At 40.8% G+C, this 17,621-nt stretch overlaps 1 protein-coding gene across 2 annotated transcripts in view; it reads left to right on the top strand.

Moving 5' to 3' along the window:
- Positions 1–420: 420 nt before the first annotated feature.
- Positions 421–17,621, top strand: part of LOC116786417 (melanopsin-like) — a 46,134-nt gene continuing 28,933 nt past the window's right edge. For both annotated transcript variants that reach the window (XM_032686977.1, XM_032686976.1), the window contains exons 1-2: positions 421–475; positions 4,069–4,249. The gene's annotated coding sequence lies outside the window, so the exon portion shown is untranslated. The remainder of the gene's footprint in view (positions 476–4,068; positions 4,250–17,621) is intronic.

The raw sequence follows: 17,621 nt of genomic DNA, 5'->3' as shown, positions 1-17,621 counted from the left end.
CTAAAAAGGTTGTATTTTGTTTACTATTTTGTTACTTAAATTTTGTCAGACAACAATAATTTTGAGTCAGTTTACAGTATTGGTGGTGCAGCAAAATGTTGGTCTGAGGTCCCTGTTCCAGGACAGGTCCATTTCCATTCCTGTTCAAACAGCCTTTCCAGAGGGTACACTAGGAGAGGAAACTAAGAGCCAGTACTCCAGAGCACTATGAATTCCTCTTCCCTTGCCTTCTAGTCCTTTGACACTTGCTATTCTTCCCCTACCATTTTGTGTCTCCAACAGAGATAGCACTCCTTGGCTGCGGCTTGGTGCTGACAACCCTGTGCTTGGGAGGCAGGAGATTCAAAGGCCATGAAGACTACAAGACATGGCTAAAAATCCTTTTCTGTACCTGAGGAAATGAATGTCTTCACCTGAGGAATGAGATTAGATGTGGATCTTGACTGGGTTGTTCTTTCCATGGAAAGGACTCTAGGTAAGGGTGAGCCTGGAATGCAAAGTTGTTTCTGAGTCCTGCTAACTCATTGCTGCTGGTGAAATAAGGGAATAGGAGGGATATCAGCCTCTGTGGGGGAAGGGGCTGGGAGAAGGGGATAGGAATTATGCTGAAGCCCCTGTTCCAGCAGGTGACCATCACCTCAGGTACCTTCAGCTTCTTCCTCTCAGTGATAGCAAGCAACAGTTTCTGAAGGCTTGGAATAGGCAAAGTAGAAGGAAAAGATAAATGCATAATTAAACCCCACCATTGTCATTAACATATGCCCTGTTAGTGGGGGAGGAGAAGAAAGGGGTCCAGCTTGTACAGATTTACATTTTTGCTGATGAAATGACCTGTGCATAAGATGTGTCCTCAATGAGCACTGTCATGTCTTCTTTGTCCCTCATGAGCACTGTAGCACAGAGATACACATTCTAATTCTGTGGTTGAGTCTAACCCATACCTTGATGTTAATGACTTCATTCATATCCTAAAACTTAGATTATAATGTAGGTGTTCAGCATTTGAAAAACTGTTGGTTTTCCATGATGACTAACCCTACCTGAGAAGTGATTGACCAGGGAATTTCTTGAGAGCTTTTCTAAGCCCTTAAGTTTCTACAGTTGTTTCACTCACAAGACAAGCTGGCCTGACCCGTACTAACACTTTGTTTTCCTTTGCAATTAAAATGTGTCAGCTGCCATGTGAAACATGCAAGACTTTTCAGAGTTGTCAGAAGCCCAGCAGGATGACATTGAGTGTTTGCACTGCAGTTTATGACAGTCCTGAGATTAATTCCCAGATCAACCCTGTAGTTTTTTTTTAAACCAGTGAAAGATATGGACTGCTGAATAAATCCATTTTGCTCATTGGCATATGATTCTGTTCCCACGTTTTATTTCCCTGTTCCTTATTCTGCAGCTCAAAATACATTTCCAAACATGCCTCTGTGCAATCCCAAAATGAGCATGTGACTGTAGATTCTTCAATCTTTAACACATTGTATCCTAGTCCAACAGCACATCTGGAAAGGGATTTGGATGCTATTTCTTTTCTTTTTAAAGCTAGAATGTACCAGTTCAGTGGCCACTGGTATCTCTTTCTGCCAGTTTTTGTTGTTTTGGCCTCAGTTTATTTTAATAATCATGCTGTGCTCACCTTATTTTTTACTCTTCAGTGATCATAGCATGGGTGACCACAAGTATGGCCACAACTGGCCATAAAAAGGACTGAGATCCCTGATATGACTCTTAGACAAGGGGAGTAGGAAACTCATTCCCATCCCACTGAATCTGTAGCCTGCAGGAGCTTTGCAGCATGACTCTGCTCCCCTTGCCATTATAGATAGTAGCCTGTAACTGAATGTAGCCTGCTTGGCTAAACTCTACTGTTCAGAGATTTCCAAGGAGCTGGTCAGGAAGGCTGTTGTCAGACCCTTGCCTTAAGAAGCAGCATATGTGAGTGGTCTGTTTAATGTGAAACGTATTTGAAACTTGCTGTGTTGCCAGAATTAAGACTGCAATGAAAGAAAGATGACCTTGGTGAAGGCTCAGATCAAAGTTGACTGCTTAAGTCAATTAAAAGGTGGCCAGTTTAGATTACACAGAAGAAAGAGGTTTTTTGCAATAAGGGTTGGAAAAACACAGGAACAGGTTGCCCAGAGAGCTGGTGAATGACCAATCCCTGGAAACATTCAAGATCAGGTTGGCGGGGCTCTGAGCAACCTGATCTAGTCGAAGATGTCCCTGTTAATTGCATGGGGCTTGGACTAGATGACCTTTAAGGGTTCCTTCCAACTTAAACTATTCTATGATTCAAAGTGTACAGCACCTCTTGATTGACCACTGGGTCTGTTTTTGTGCCTGGATGTTTGCAGTCTATCTCTGCTTTCTCTCTGTCTGGTGAATGTAACACTCAAGTGTTGCAAGGAAGGGGACTATGGGATGTGAAGACATCTCATGCTGAGGTGGGTGCCCTGAGGAGATGGGTCATGAGAAAGCCTGCCCTGGGCATGGCAAGTCTGCAAGATCTGTGATAAAAGTCATCATCACTGGTGGTAACTGGAAAAATACCAGCAGACTTCTCCTAACAACTGCTTAATCCAGGATTCAGCACTAGTTCCAGCTGTTGACAATTATACTCTCCTTGTAGCTTTGCTTAGATGTGGTGTTTGTCACAGCAGATCTAACCTGTTAAACAGATACTGATTTTTGCTCCAGCAAGGATGCCTGTAGCGACAGATAAAATTATTTCAGTGTACAGCGGATAACGTCCTTCAATTTGTTAAATTTGCCAACTGCTTTGGGATCCTGTGGGATGAAAGGTGTCATAGAAACATAAAGTGCTATTATTCATCCTAAATGATTCTGCTCCATTTTCTTAAAAAAAAAACCCCAAACAACCACATATACTTCTTTCCTGCATTTTGTTCAATGTTTGGTTGGTTTCTTTAATTCTCTACATTGAACTACTACCATCAGTGTCTTAGTCTAGGATCTTGACTGTCTCAGACATTTATCTGACCTTTTTTAGGCAGTTTTTTCCCTTACCTGCTTCTCCCGTTACTTGAGTAATCTGTTTCCAGTGAGTAATTTTAAGACGTTGATTTTCAGTGGTTATACTCAAACACACGGTGAGTTTAAGCACATGCAGTTCATAAAGTTCAGTGAGCCCAAATACTTTGGTTGTACTTGCTTGATTTACTGTGTTTTCCCATGTCCTAGGATTAATTACAAACAGCTGAAATAGAAAGGCCTGATGAAGAACTAATCTTGGTGTGAGTGCAGGGAAGAGAGATGTGTGAGACAGCAGTCCAGTAAGCCTCTAGCCGGAGGCTTAGTTATACCCAAATACTGTCGTTCATGGAGCCAACTAAAACTGTCAATCAAACCCCTGTCAGTCTAAACAAGTCTGAAACTTGAAGAAGTTTGCTTTAGTTGGCATTTAACTTTCCCTTGGCATCCAATTCTTAGCTTTAATCAGAATATCTCACAGAAAATAGGGTTCATTTTGAGTCCAGCTCTGTGAGGTATTGTGTGTAGTGGCCTGACCTCAGAGAAGTTTAAGCTCCACCTTGCAGACATGGGAGTGAACAACAACACGAGCAAAGAAAACAACTCCTCAGAAAGACATCTGAGCAGTTTGTCAGGTCTCTGATTGTTCCCACGAGCAGTATTTCCAGCATTTACTTACTCCTGTAAGTAAAGGAAAAAAGGGAACTCATCTGTGGATGTTAGAGGTCTGATAATTTCTCATGCGGCCTCTGTTACCTTTAGGAAAATGTAAAGCACATTAATGATAAAATATGTTATCAGCCAAAAAATGTGAATCTACAGGGTCTGAAACTGAAAATAAAGTATAAAGTAGCTCCAAAATTGTGTATAAATTGTCCTCATAAAGCCCATGTTTATGGAAAAAGTTGTAAGGTAATCAAAATTTTTATGCCTCATGGTACATCTAGAACATCAATATAATATTTTTAAGGGAAATAGGAATAATCCAATGGACCACATCATTTAGATAATAGAGAGGTGCAATAAAGAAAAAAATAACTGTATAACTGTAATGATGTCTAATGTATGTGTCATTAGGTGGATTTGAACTTGAAGCATATAAAGTAACGGAAAGAACTGAAGTTCACTTGCAAACATATCTGTAATCGGCAGATCAAAGAGACCAAGTCAACAGGTGGACCTAATCTGTGGGCAGAAATAGTTTTGAGATTCTCCTGAGAAGCTGTGACCACTATCATACCCGAGATGAAAGGACCACGTAAGTACCTGGAATTGTGTTTTAATTGCTGTTTCTACTCCTGTCTCTACTACTTTGAACCTCTTTTTCTCAGGACAAAGCTCAGTCTCACACATGCTCTCCATACATGCCTTTTAAAAGGGGAACACTGAAACTAGGTATGTAAAAAACATTGTTAATATATTGAGAAAATATATACAGACATAGAAATGTAACTGTTTTCCTGATGTCTTTCTGCCCAGGCTCTCAAAGAACATGCCTGTTATCAGATCCCTGCTCTTTCCATGGTGTTTCAGTGCTTCCAAAATGCTCAGCTTTATAAATATGACATCAACAAGTTTATGTAAAAAATTCCTGTGACCCATTCACTGCTGTGAACAGGAGATGTTTGGATGTCAAGGCATATTCTGCAAATTAAACTTTGGTAACTCCAGATGAGTTGCTGGGAAGCATCTGTTTTGTACCCTGTCCCAGTTCCTTGACAGCCCTGCCAGAAACCCAGCTATGAGTTAGGCATGTGGCTGCTCACACGTGCAGTAGGGCAGAGCCGCCCTAACCCATCCATGGGTGTGTTCAGGGGCCGTGAGGATGGAGCACAGGGCGTGCAAGGAGAAAGCCGGGGCCGGGTTTGACCAGCCAGGAGAGGCCGAGGGAAGGGGGGGCGGCGGGGGATGCCCGGCTGCTGTTTGCAGCCACCTAAAGGGGGGTTCCAGGGAAGGAAGGCAGAGCCGGGCTCCTCGCAGCAAAAGCATAAGAGGCCACGAGTGCGAGTGGCATAAGAGGCCACAAGAGAAATCACAGACGGCGCCCTCCATCCCTGGCTGCCCAGGCTGCCTGGTCGGGACTGCGGGATGCAGGTACGCAGCAGGCAGAGCCCTGGGCACTCACTGTCCAAGGATGCCCAGCCTCGGGGGTAGTACCATCGGGGGCTCGGGATGGGCTGGGCAGAGGTACCCGGTTTGGCTGCCCTGGAAACGAGTTCCTCTGGGTGTCCATTCTTTTTTTTTTTTTTTTTTTTTTAAAAAAAATCAATATATATCTATACCTCTTTTTTCTTTTTTTCTTTTTTTTTTTTTTTTTCGGTTTGGGTGCGGTTGGTTGGTTGGTTTAAAGCCATCTTTTTGCACTTGAAACAGTTGTGGTGCGGCCAGTGAGGCTGAATAACGGGATGTGTGGTTTGCTGGGGGCTCACGCTGCGGTTCGATAAGCTGCCGGGGCTGGCCGGCTGGCAGCCCAGGAGGGGCTTGCGAGAGGCTTTTTAAACCCTGGGATTTCAAGCGCTCCTCGGGATGAGTCGCAGCTCGGCAGCCCTGCACAGAGCGGATGTGCGGAGGGAAGGGAAATGCTTTCGGCTGAATCCAAAAAGTACGTGTCAGGAGGAAGGCTTCAGAAAGTGAGAGCTGGGCAGAGAGAATGGAAGGGAGCATTTCCCTTCTTCTTTGTTTTCTAAGGAATGGTTTCAATGAATTGCTTCTCCTTTAAAAGGAAAATCTCATTTAAGTGTTTTGATGTAGTGAATTTGTGTGCATGTGTATGTGTGTGTGTGGGCATCTGACCCAGCTCTTCCCAAAGGGAAATGTATTTTCTTTCTGCTGTTTAGATTTTTAGGATCTATTTGGAGTTTGGCTGATGGGAAAACTGGTTATACAGAGGAGGATGTAACAGGAGGTTGCTTAAATTTGTTGAATCATCAAGCTCTAGTTGATTAAACCTTATTGTGATCTGGTCAATAATAGAAAGAAAATTTTGATGAAAAAGTAAATATTAATGAAGTTCTAAAGCAGATTTCAGAGCTGTTATGCTTTTGTGGAGCTGATTAATGTAATGCAAAGTGACCTAAATGAAATGCCACAGAGAGGCTTGTCAATTGTTTATACAATTAGCTAGGATTATTTGAACACATTCATAAAGAAAAGAGGATTTTCTTGTTCATTACAAATTAGTTATGATGATTTGGGCCAGAAGACTGAGATAGGTCAGCAAACTAAATATGAAGAATCTATGTACCTCTGTCCTCATATAACCCCATCCCTGTACACCCTGACCTTATACCATTACAATATTTTGTAGAGATTTTAGGATAGAAAATTTACTGCTGAAACTTTGATAACTCGCCTAGACTTATTTTATTAGCCAGCCCAGTCCTATCCTTCAAAGAATTTCTACCAAGAATATCTGTTTCTCTTTCTAGTCTGGAGAGTGGAAAAGGTTATGGGAGAAACTTCAGCTTTGGAGGGAAACTGTAGATTTTGTCTCATTGCAACAGGTCATTGTCCTGGAATAAGTCACAAAAAAGTTGGGCAAGCCTTTTATAGAGTCTTTTTAGGCAATAAACAAATGGCAAGTGAACAGGAGGTTGAGCATGTAACTCATAACTCCAAATTATTTAACTGTACTGAGAGTGTTCTGGCACTGCTAAAGGTCTTAACTTTTAGTTTATTTTGTCTTTTTAATCTTTATCATGATGGCACTTTGCATTATTTTTGCTGTTAAATTTTCTCTAAAGTTTCTGAGGAAATCCAAGTTTTGTTCCCTGTCAGTATACAACTCACCAAATTCTGAGCTAGTTCACATCCTACATTACTTTCTCACACTATAAACTTAGCTTTGCAAAAACGTGTGTATGTGCCTTCAGAGGCTGCAAATTTCACCCCCACCCAGGATGTCCTGTATTTCCAATGATCTGGGGGGGGCAATCTGCAGGGAGAAGGTGGCTGCTGAAGATGGTCTGCTTATTCCAGCAGCCCTTGGCTAAGCAGAGTTGGAAGCAGAATTCATTGCACACTTCAGACTGGGCCCACAATAGAGACATGTGTCTGCATATTGTTGCAGGTGCTTAAATGAGGCTGGTAACACTCCAGAACCACCAGAGCATGATAATGTGATGTTATTGGATGAGATGATTCTGCCTTTGGTATCAAGGTACCCAGGAGTTTTTTGAAGTTACGCAAACTTAGCAAGAAACATGGAGTTACAAGACGTTGAAGCTGCAATACAAGTCAAGCTCTCTGAGCCCTGAAAAGTAGGAAATCTTAGAATACAGGTGCAAGTGAATTGAAGTAGTTGTTCATAATGCAACTGAGAGGCAAACATCAAACTGACTTGCACAAGCTGATTGCACTCTACTAAAACACTGAAGAATATGGCCTCTAGACACCTTTTATAAATTCTGCGGAAAGGACAGCCACTCTAGGAAATGTTGAAATAAAAAGATACTCTTCAAGCTTCACATGTAGTTTGGTAGACACTGGGACTTGAGAGCATGCTTAGCAAGTAGATAACTAAGCAGTCAGAAATGCCTGATGCAGATGATAGCCACTAGCTTAAAGTGTGATGTGACACAGGCAGGATGCATGGCATGGTTCAAGGGTGCAGACTTGGGCTGCTGTGCAGCTGGATCACTGCGTACACCTCTGAGGCAGCCTGTTGCAGTTAGGTCTGAGCTTGGAGCTACCAGCTGTCCTGCTGGGAGCAGCCCAGGGAGTGGTATTAGCAGCTTTGTCTGACAGCATTTGCAAAGTTGAAACATACCCTAAGCAGAAAGCAGAGGAAATAGGGAGATGGAGTTTTCTGATTCTTGCTGAGCAAATGGGCAGAGCACTGTGAGAGGCTGCTGAGTTTAACAAACCAGAAGTTTAATAAAGGATGCAGACTAGAAGACTTGAGTGCCAGGTGGAGATATATGCCTGATACCTTGGACTGACTGCCATCAGCACAGCTGTGCTGCCAATGAAATGAGTGACTAGGTGAAACTAAACCCTTGCTGACTGGATGATGAAATGGTCAGTGTCTCAATAGCTACAGGTAATCTAGAGCTAATAGAGCAATAGGAAGGAGCATGCTTTCTTTGGGCATTGTTAACTTAGCAATGTCTGCAAAAGGACTTGAGTGAGAAGGAAATTTATTTGGGTTTTAATTATAAAAAGGACAAAGTACTTCCACTGAACTTTCTGCAACCAATAACTTTAGTGTTCAATAAATTACTTGCTTTTTGTTGAGAATGAAAAAATATGCATGGTTTCTTATGTATCTGATTTCTTTTGCTACGATTTGTATACTGAAACTTGTGCTAATATTCAAATAATGTCGTTGAGTTTATTATGATAAAGGAAAAGAGTGAAAAAGGCTTAGAAACTTGCAGTATTGAGCTCACCATGCCACTGCTGTAGTAAAAAGGCCCCTCCCTCCTTGGCACTGGAGAGACCATTGTATCAAAACTGGGGATTAGAAGGTTAGCAGTGACTTCAAGAGCACCAGGGAGACCCTGGTTTAATGCTGGTGCTTTGGAAAACTCTAATGGCAGTGCTGTAGGTAAGTGCCAGTCAGTTAGTTATTCCTCAAGCAGCTGATGAGGGAAGGCAGTTTGTCTCTAATGCTGGACGGCTGCAAGAATCCCTAGTATTTGGGGTCCCTCCTCCATAGCACAGGAGGTAGTAGCCTGCTGGTGGTGTCCTGGATAATGCTTCAAGACCCTTAAGTAACCCATTTGTAGTAGAATTATTTTGTATTCAGAATTAATTACTGTGAAATCGCTTTGCATGCTGTTAATAGCTCAGTGTTTAGTGCTTGATCAGAAGAAAACTAGCAATAAACTTTTGCTAAAGTTCAGTGCAACTTTGCAACTAATAGTAACTATTTGTGTTCAGTGGGCTTTTACTTGTGGAGAAAACTTGAGTATCTTTCTTTCTTACCCCCACAGCTGTTGTGAGCAAATTTTTCCCTCGCCCATTTTTGCACTGAGAGATGCTCTTTAATGTGATGCTTTTCTGGAGCTGGGTGGACAGAGAAAGGTCCGGTGTGAACTCAAATCTAGTATGGACATGACTTGAGACAGGCACATGGCTTTGTTAGACTTACTTTTGTTTTGTCAGATTCTCTGGTGCATATTACTTTGCTGACTTGTTTATATGCTTTTAAAAATAAAGGCTAATTTTTGCAAAATGACAGATTTCTTCTTAAACCAGAAAAAGAAGCTACCTTTTGCTGAGATTTTCTTTTCTGGTAATTCATCATGGTTCATCATCCTATATTGCAACAGCAATATAGGATAGGAGTTGCTTTAAATCCTCTGCATATCCAACGATTATGGCAAGGGTGAGAGGAAGATGGTGTTTCCTATTACAGATATGCTAAAACTTCTGTTAGCTTTTATAAAGTCCTGAAAAGTGGTCTGCAGAATTAAAACAAGAGACCACATAAAAACAACTACATCATCCCTATTTTCAGTGTGTTATACAGAGCAGTGGAGAGGGAAAGGATGAAGCTCCTTCACTGCAATAGCAAAGTTGTCTTAATGCTTCTCCAAGCCAAAGTAAAGGTAATTGCTTTTGTGTGAGATGTTGTTTCTTCTTTCAAGATGTGCACTGCCATGAGATAATTAAGTTTTTTGAGAGATACAGAAATTACTTTTACTATACACACCTATTCCCACCAAATGTGTCAATGCATGCTTCATTAGTTCACTGTTCTAGAAATCTGGGAGTCTTTTGATTGACGTAATTTGTCTCTAATTATGCCTATATTGCAGTTTCTTATTAGTTTGCCAGTGTTGCTTCAATTTTTGAAATGTCTTCAGTACAGCAGTAGATTCTATTGATAAGTGGAGGTGCAGGTTTCACTTGTTCATTTGACATTGGTCTCTTTGTTCCTTTAGCAAAGCTAAATCCACAAGGAATTCGTAAGTGCTTCACCCTCCACGTGACTAGAAAACCAATGATCTCCTTTCTGGATGAGAGTTTGTTTTCCTTGTTTTAGAGAGTTAAGGGAAGTTGTACTAGTGACAAACGATTTCATTTGGCAATAAAGACTTGCCTTTTGCTGCAGAGATGGGTCATCCTGAATATATTTCACTCAATTTCTTTCTCTTCCCAGTCATCTCCTTTATCTCCATTACCTGTGCTTTATTCTGAACTATGTAGAATATCTGGTGGGAATCTGTTAGACTAAAATGCATTAGGCCATTGGACTAAACATTGTATCAGTGATCCAGTTAAATCCTCTAAAATTATTCATAAAATATTTCAAAGCAAAGTTTTCATGATGCTTATGCACCTAACAGTGCAGATAAACACTAGGGAGTATTTTCAACACCACAGGAGAAGAGTAGGTGTTTTGCCACCAGTGCAATCAATAGGTGTGAAGTGCCTAAAACCTCTGGAAATCGTTCTATTCATGCAGGATTTAAAGCCACAGTAGGAAAGAGAGTTATAAATGAAGAGGAGCACTTAACTGCAGCCTTCCTATCCAAGAAATATGGTCTCTATAGAGATTATCAATTGAAATTAGTCTAGAGTCTGTGGGTGCAAAACACATACTTAGGTTCACTTGGCTCTGGATGTCATTCCCAGTTCCTTTTGAAGGTAAAATAAGGTAGGTAGGAAGATTTTCAGTTTACTGAGACAGAATACCTGTCCTCAAGGAACTGAAATAATATTTCATTTCACTTATGGCTTAAACCTTTATTTCTTTAACTGTATGTTTTGGAGGTTTTATTACTGGTATTATGGAATATTTTAGGTTGGAATGGTGGTTGTCAAGTACCATCACCTGCTCCAAGCAGGGCTAATTTCAACGTTTTGAAATGTTCTGTGAATGAAGATTGTGCAGCCCTTCTGAGTCCCTGTTTCTGTGCTTCAGAATTTCACTGAACACTTTGCCTGCTGCAAGTTGCATGTGTTACCTCTGTTCATTCCCTGTGCACCTCTGGGAAGAGTCTGGCTCTGCCTTCTGCACATCCCCACTTCCATGAACACAGGAATATTAAACAGAAGCAAACAGATATTACATGGAATAAACCTCAGCTTAGAGCGATCAGACATTTCTTTGATCTAAGCAGAAACTAAATGCTACAGTGTTTATACTTAATATAAAAAATTTGCTTGAAGTTGGCAGATGGAGAGTGCTCCCTTACTGTATTCCCCATGTTCTTCCCCTAAAAGCTTCTGTTACCAGTTACTATCAGGTGTAAGACACAGGAGATGGTGGGCCTCTGATCTGACTACTTCTAGCAGTTTTCCTGTTCCCAAATGTACATGATGGAATGAAGCAAATGGCATCAAGAAGTTTAGTTGCCCTTCACCCCCACCCTGTCATCCATGAGCAAAATTTCTTGTTGAAATATGGAAATTACCCTAGTTAAGAATGTCTCCGGTTTCAGGCCTTCAGTTAAGAATATTTCCTGCAGAAGAAAAATCAGTTTGTTTGTAAATAGTGAAATGTATAGAGCGAGGTGGATTCTTTGCTAAATCTGCAGTTCTTTATGCTCAACTAGTAAAAATTGTAAACAAACTTTATTGTAATGTAGTTAGAGAGGGAAGTGTAATTCTACTATTATCATTTGTGCTTCCTTCATCATTCACCACACTTCTTCACAGCTGACAGAATAAATATAGAGCAGGGAATCCAGCAGGAACAAAATTACTACATTGATGAAAATTATTAGCTATATATATTTTTAAAAAGTAGCAGTAGTATAGGATAAGTTACTAACATCTTGCCTTAACTGATTTATTGAGGTGTGTTTTCATTTTGTAATCACCCTTTGAAAAGCTAATGTCAGCTGATAGGGCTTTTTTTCACAGTCCTTAAAATAAGCACGTGTTTTCATGGTATGTGTTTAAAATGCAGGGCCCTCTTCTCAGAGCAATTTCCGCAGATCCACAGATTTTCTGCAGCAGGTGAGTGAGTCTCCCCAAGAAGCTGAACAGTGGAATGAAAAGACTACTAACATCTAGATAAGGTGCATAAAGCTAGAGGTGGCTGGTGAAGGATTTGCTTTCAGCTATCAACAGTAAGGAAGAATTTTTTTTTTTAAATTAAATATAAAAATCTAGATGCCCAGAAGCCAGAATATATGTTCAAGGTCTTTGAAAGCTCAGAGCAGAGATCAGAAGCCACTGACAGAGATGAGAATTTCGAATTGTGTTGCCAACATCTGTGGACAGAGACGTTTCTTCCTGTGCCTCTGTTAAATCCAGTAACATGTGAGCATCACCCGGCAGCTGAGTTCACTGCTGCTCGTCCTGAAGCCTGGGGCTGATGGAGTGGGAGAGGGTTTGATCTGGGCAGGTGATGGATGCTGTGACACTGTGTTGTCAGCAAACAGTGGCAGCTGATGAAATGGCTTTTGATGTGTAGTGGGCAGGCTGGAGTGGGAGCATCCTTGTCAGAGGAATCTGTGGCTGGTGAAATGGGAGTAGTGATACTCTGGCACCCTGGGATGAGTAAAACAGACCATGATAAACAGACAGGAGCTCAAATGAGGTGGAGAAGGGAGAGCAGCTCAGGTGAAGAGCCCATGTTATCCCCAAGGGTTACAGCGCCAGTGAGTTCAAAACACCTTTGCCACCGAGTAGCAAACATAGAATAACAGGATTTCTTTTTTTAGGCGAACTTCATGTGACTATTAAAGAACCACAGTTAGCAGTAGGATACTCAGAGGGAGAAAAATAACCTATGACTTTATTACATTGAAGGAATTAACCACTATATCATGTTTTGACCACCCATGTTTTTCTCTAGCAAGCTCTAAGGCTCTAAAAAATATATATCTTGAGATTTCTGCATAATGCTTTGTTGTTGCACTGTGCTAACACTCGTCTGTTCCCTCATGGCCAAACAAATATGCACTGGACTGTGATAGTCCAGCTAATTTTGATGCAGTGTCAGCATTGATTAGATGTGTTCAGTGTGCTGCCTGCCTAAGTGTGCATAGCTGGTGTTGTAATTTGAGGTGCACTTGGACATAGCACCAGATAAATTTGATAGTGTTTATGGCCAAGGGGGCAATATGGTGAATGTCTCAGGGGTCACATTAAGGAGCTGTCTGTGCTGGCATGCAAGCCTGTGAGAGATAATAAGGGAAAGTTGCACTGTGTCCTCAACTGAGTATTAACAGCTTCTGGTAGTGGGTTTCTATTTGCTTGTTTTTCAAAAATTCTTCAGTCGTGGTTGAATTTGGTTCTTTTAGATCTCGGGCTAGAATTGGATATGTTTAAATAGAACATAAAATTTCTGTAGAGGAAAATGTTGTGAAGACCTGCTTAGTGCTACCTTGTCTGGATTATGCAAGTACAACTAGTACTGAAAAAGAAATGCTCTCGGGAAACATGCCTTTGGTGTCTTGCCTTAAAATTTTCGGGTCTTGAAATTAAAGTCCAGTGCCTCAAGGTCTGATTATAGTAACTTGGATTTAGGAAGGGGGGAAAAAAAAGTGTGCTAGTTAGTTGCCAGTGCTTCCCCACAAAAAACAAGGCAGCGAGTAACACAGTGTTCCTCCCAAGGCTGCGCTGTGCAGGCACACTGTGTAGAATAAGTTGTAGAACTTTGAGTTAGGTGTCATGTTTGCTAACCCCTATCCAGGCCATGCAGATAGTGCTCAAGCTGGAACATGAATCAGGTTGTTTTCAGCTGGGCTGATATTTGTTCTTAGGGGTATTTTTTGGTTTTTTGTAGTCTGAGAAGCAAATGTGTCTTTTATCACTGATTTCAGTGGTGTGGCTGAAGATGTATATAGAAAGCAATGTCTCTGTGCTTTCCTGAATAGACTTTACATTTTAAGGTTCTTATAAGTCTCCAGAGATGAAAATATGACTTAGACAGCTTTATAACTAGCAGACTGATATTAAAACTTAAATTACTTTCACTTTTATTGTTTGTTTCTGATTGCTGTGTGGTTCTCAGGTGCATGATTTTAATATAATATTTCATTAATTATAAATTATATGAGTTATTAATATCCCTTGCTTACATTGACTCAATTGTCTGAATATGTAGACATCTGAGTATGCCTACTTTGTTGAGTATCTGTCTGGTTTATTCTCATGGTACTGAGAAGTTGATCAGATTTTGATGGTTTTCTCTTTGGGGTATTTTTGAGGTTTTTCTACCATCCCCAGCCATACATCATTAGATTGCTTGTGAGAAGTTTAAACACAGATATCAAGGGCCTGAAAGAAAGCATCTCGTCAAAGCAGAGGCTGTGCTGAACATGAGGTCTTAAGCATACGTACCACAAATCAGTGTTGAAATCAAATATTAAATTTTTTCTTCAACTGGCTGTTCATTTCAGTAACAACCCAGAAGCAAATTGCTGGAATGGAACTAGATACATATTTTATGGTAGAAAAAAATTCTCAAGGTTTTTGCACAAACTTATGGTTCTGGATCCCTTTCCCCACCCACGACGTGGGGCGGCCCAGTTCTAGTTCCGTTTCCATCTGAGGAACCATTCCGACGTCTTGAAGGATGGGGAAAGGGAACTCCAGGGGTTTTCTCAGGGGTCTCTTCTGGCCCTGAGCCTGGAGGGGAGAGGTGCCCTCCCCTCCCCCCCCGCACGTGGTCCCATGGCAGGCACAGAGACAGCACACCGGGCGTGGAGAGGAGGCAAGAGAGAGTTTATTGTTGGGGATGCTACATTTATAGGGTTTAGGAGGATTCACAGAGTAACCAATTAGAAGTCTCAAGGGGCTTACAGGAACACCCAGTCACAGGAAGGGGTTAACAAAGGCCAATGGGAAACACCTCAGGACACCTTCCCAGGACATTCCTGAGATAACATTACCGTGGGGGGTGTTGGGAAGAAGAAGCATGTGTTTGCAAAGACCACCAAAAGCCATTTTAAGACATGTTTAAACAACAGATTTCCCATATAATGCAGGTTTAGTGCTACGTATGGTCTCAGTCTGGATGAACACCTGCCTAGGTCTGGAGCAGATGTCTGACTTTGGTATCCATCTGGCTTTGCTGTTTGTCCTGTTGCACACAGCACTGGCAGCCTCTGTGCCCGTTTGTCGCTTTTGGGTGGACTGCGTTGAATTCACAGGTCTGTTGGCTAAACCAATTTTCATTTTGATTAAATGCACGCTATAAATATGTGTTTGAGTGCTCCTTGCTTTGACATGTGAACTGATTGGAACGAGCTGTGGAAGAAGGCTGTCACCTGGAGACTGACAAGAAAAGTAACATTTCCACATGTGGATGATCGCGGTTTAATTTGACTTTCTGAGGACTGAATTAATCTGAACTTACTGTGTGGTGTTGAAAGGCAGTACTGTTAACTGGAACATACATAATTGTTGTTTTGATTTGGTTTGGGGGTTTTTTAATACCCAAATTTATTAAGAATATTTTCCACAAATCTTCATTTGAAATACGTCATCTTTTGAAAAATATCCGATGATCGCTAGCTCTACTATAGTCACCACATAGCAACAACCTTCTGTTTGCTGCTTCAGGAGTTCCTATGTACAAGATATTCATATTTACAAGATATTAATTAATTCCCAAATTTTGTTGCAATTTCAAACCAGGTGGTGCTTCATACTGAAATTACCCCTTATATGGACTATGAGTGAAATTACAAGGAACTTGGCAAGTACTATCTGGTAGCTGGCACACATAGATTGCTCCTATCTCATCATACCTAAGTATTATTTAACTGTTTTTCTTTAAAATTTGTAGGTGTAACTGTATAGACAAGTTTTCTGTACAGTAAATAAAACTTCTACACTGTGAATCTACATAGCAGTTCAACACAGGGAGGCTATGTTGTTGATTCATTCCCTTGTTAGTGCACATTAATCCCCCATGTAAGCAAGCCCTTGCTTAAGCTCATTTCAGTGTAAATCATTTCCACAAGATGAGCTTGCACCCATGAGCAAAATCAGAGCATAAATAAAGGTTTAGATAATCTTACATCTACCTAATGCAAATCATGCAACTATTTCTAAATTCAGCCCATTATTTTCTACCCCTACCAATTGAAGGGGACCTGCCCTTGCCCTCCTTTTTTAATGACAATATTTTGTTTTCTGCATTGCAATCTTTATTAATCTTTCCAGCTGGAAAGTAGAAACAGATGTTTCTAATTATTTGGACATCGTTTTAGCACTCAGGATCAAGTTACAAAAGCTTTCATAGAATAATTTTCCTCATCTGTCAAGTTTTCCATTTTATTTTGGGAGAAATAGACCGAGTTTATTTTTATATCTGATGCCTGCTTCCTTTGCCAGACAGTTAAGGGACAACTGTTAATTTTTTTATCCTCCATTTGCCTGCAGATCTGATAGTTACCCTGCCAGGAAAGCCCTCCAAGCAGCCTCATAGGTGACAACATTTTGATATTGTAGTCACTTGGTGTAGAAGGGTAAGGCCACATCATGTTTTATGAGAGTTGTCAGGTCCAACATCTCATAGAGTCAAAATGCAAGTGATTGTAGCATTAATTCAGAAGGAGTCAAACAAATCGAGCACAGGGTTGGCAAGTATGCCAGAAGCTGGCCCTGCTGCAATTACTGGCATCTTCATGGGTTGCTTGTTTACATTTGCATTTTTGAGTTAAAGAGTCAGGTCATTCTGGATGGTGCCCTTAAAATCTTCACTTAGGAAATGGATGTATCTTCAGCAGAGTGCTCGGGATTCTGTCCCAGGACCACAAATGGAGGGTGGCAAAGCCAGTCTGGGGGAAAAATGGAAAGGTAACATATCTCACATGAGCCCTTGAAAACTCACTTCACCCGTTAAATATTCAATATATTCATTGAATAAAATGTAATGCCTTCATTATCATTATGTTAAATCTCATCATTAAAGAGAAGGGGCAAGACTATGGCTTATACAGAACAGGCTTTCCGTTCTGCTTTACATGGCTGCATTGATACTGAGCACCCATAAACATAATTGGTTGAGATTGACACAATTGGTGTCAGCTGTACGTTACCATGGCACTGTGAAACAGCTGAAGCTTAGGGACCATCTCCCAACATGTTCTTCAGCTTTTTAAATTTTTCAATTACATCTCAAGGGGTCTAAATTTGCTGTTATTAAAATGAAAGTGACTAGTCTAAAGTATAAAGTCGAAGAATAACTGCACAGTGTACTCTAGCAGTTACAGTGGTGCATGCAATGGATTAAAAATCTGTACTTTGGTAAGTCTAAAAGGCAGGGCAGGACCTTTCCCCTAGTACTAACTAATTTTTTACTGAGTTATGCCAGCTGTCATTGACCGTACATCATTTTGGTGCTAAGAGAGGCTGATATAGACATAACCCAGTAAGACTCATGAGTGTCTTAGTGAATGCAACCTGCTGTACTTAGCTGCTCTCCTGCTTTTGAAGTTATGTGGAAAGGCTTGTAATAGTTATTTGGGTTTTCCTGGCTTGAAAAGACTCATAGCAACTTGGAATATTCTCCTATAACTTATATTTATTTTTATTACTTGTGAGAAACTAAAAATAAAAAAAAAATGCATAGAGTAGTAGCAGCTTTTAAGAATATCTACAAAAACCAGCTTCTCATTAGAGCTCGTCCACCAAGCTTGGAATTTCTTTTTCATATTTCTAGTCCTCACCTCCATAAAGTAAAATATTTACATTAGCAAGCATACAGCTTGTTA

The sequence above is a fragment of the Chiroxiphia lanceolata genome, chromosome 4 (genome assembly GCF_009829145.1).
Source record: "Chiroxiphia lanceolata isolate bChiLan1 chromosome 4, bChiLan1.pri, whole genome shotgun sequence".
Taxonomy (NCBI): Eukaryota; Metazoa; Chordata; class Aves; order Passeriformes; family Pipridae; genus Chiroxiphia; species Chiroxiphia lanceolata.
The sequence above is the reverse complement of the archived record's forward strand: the minus strand, read 5'-3'. Positions and strand labels throughout refer to the sequence as shown.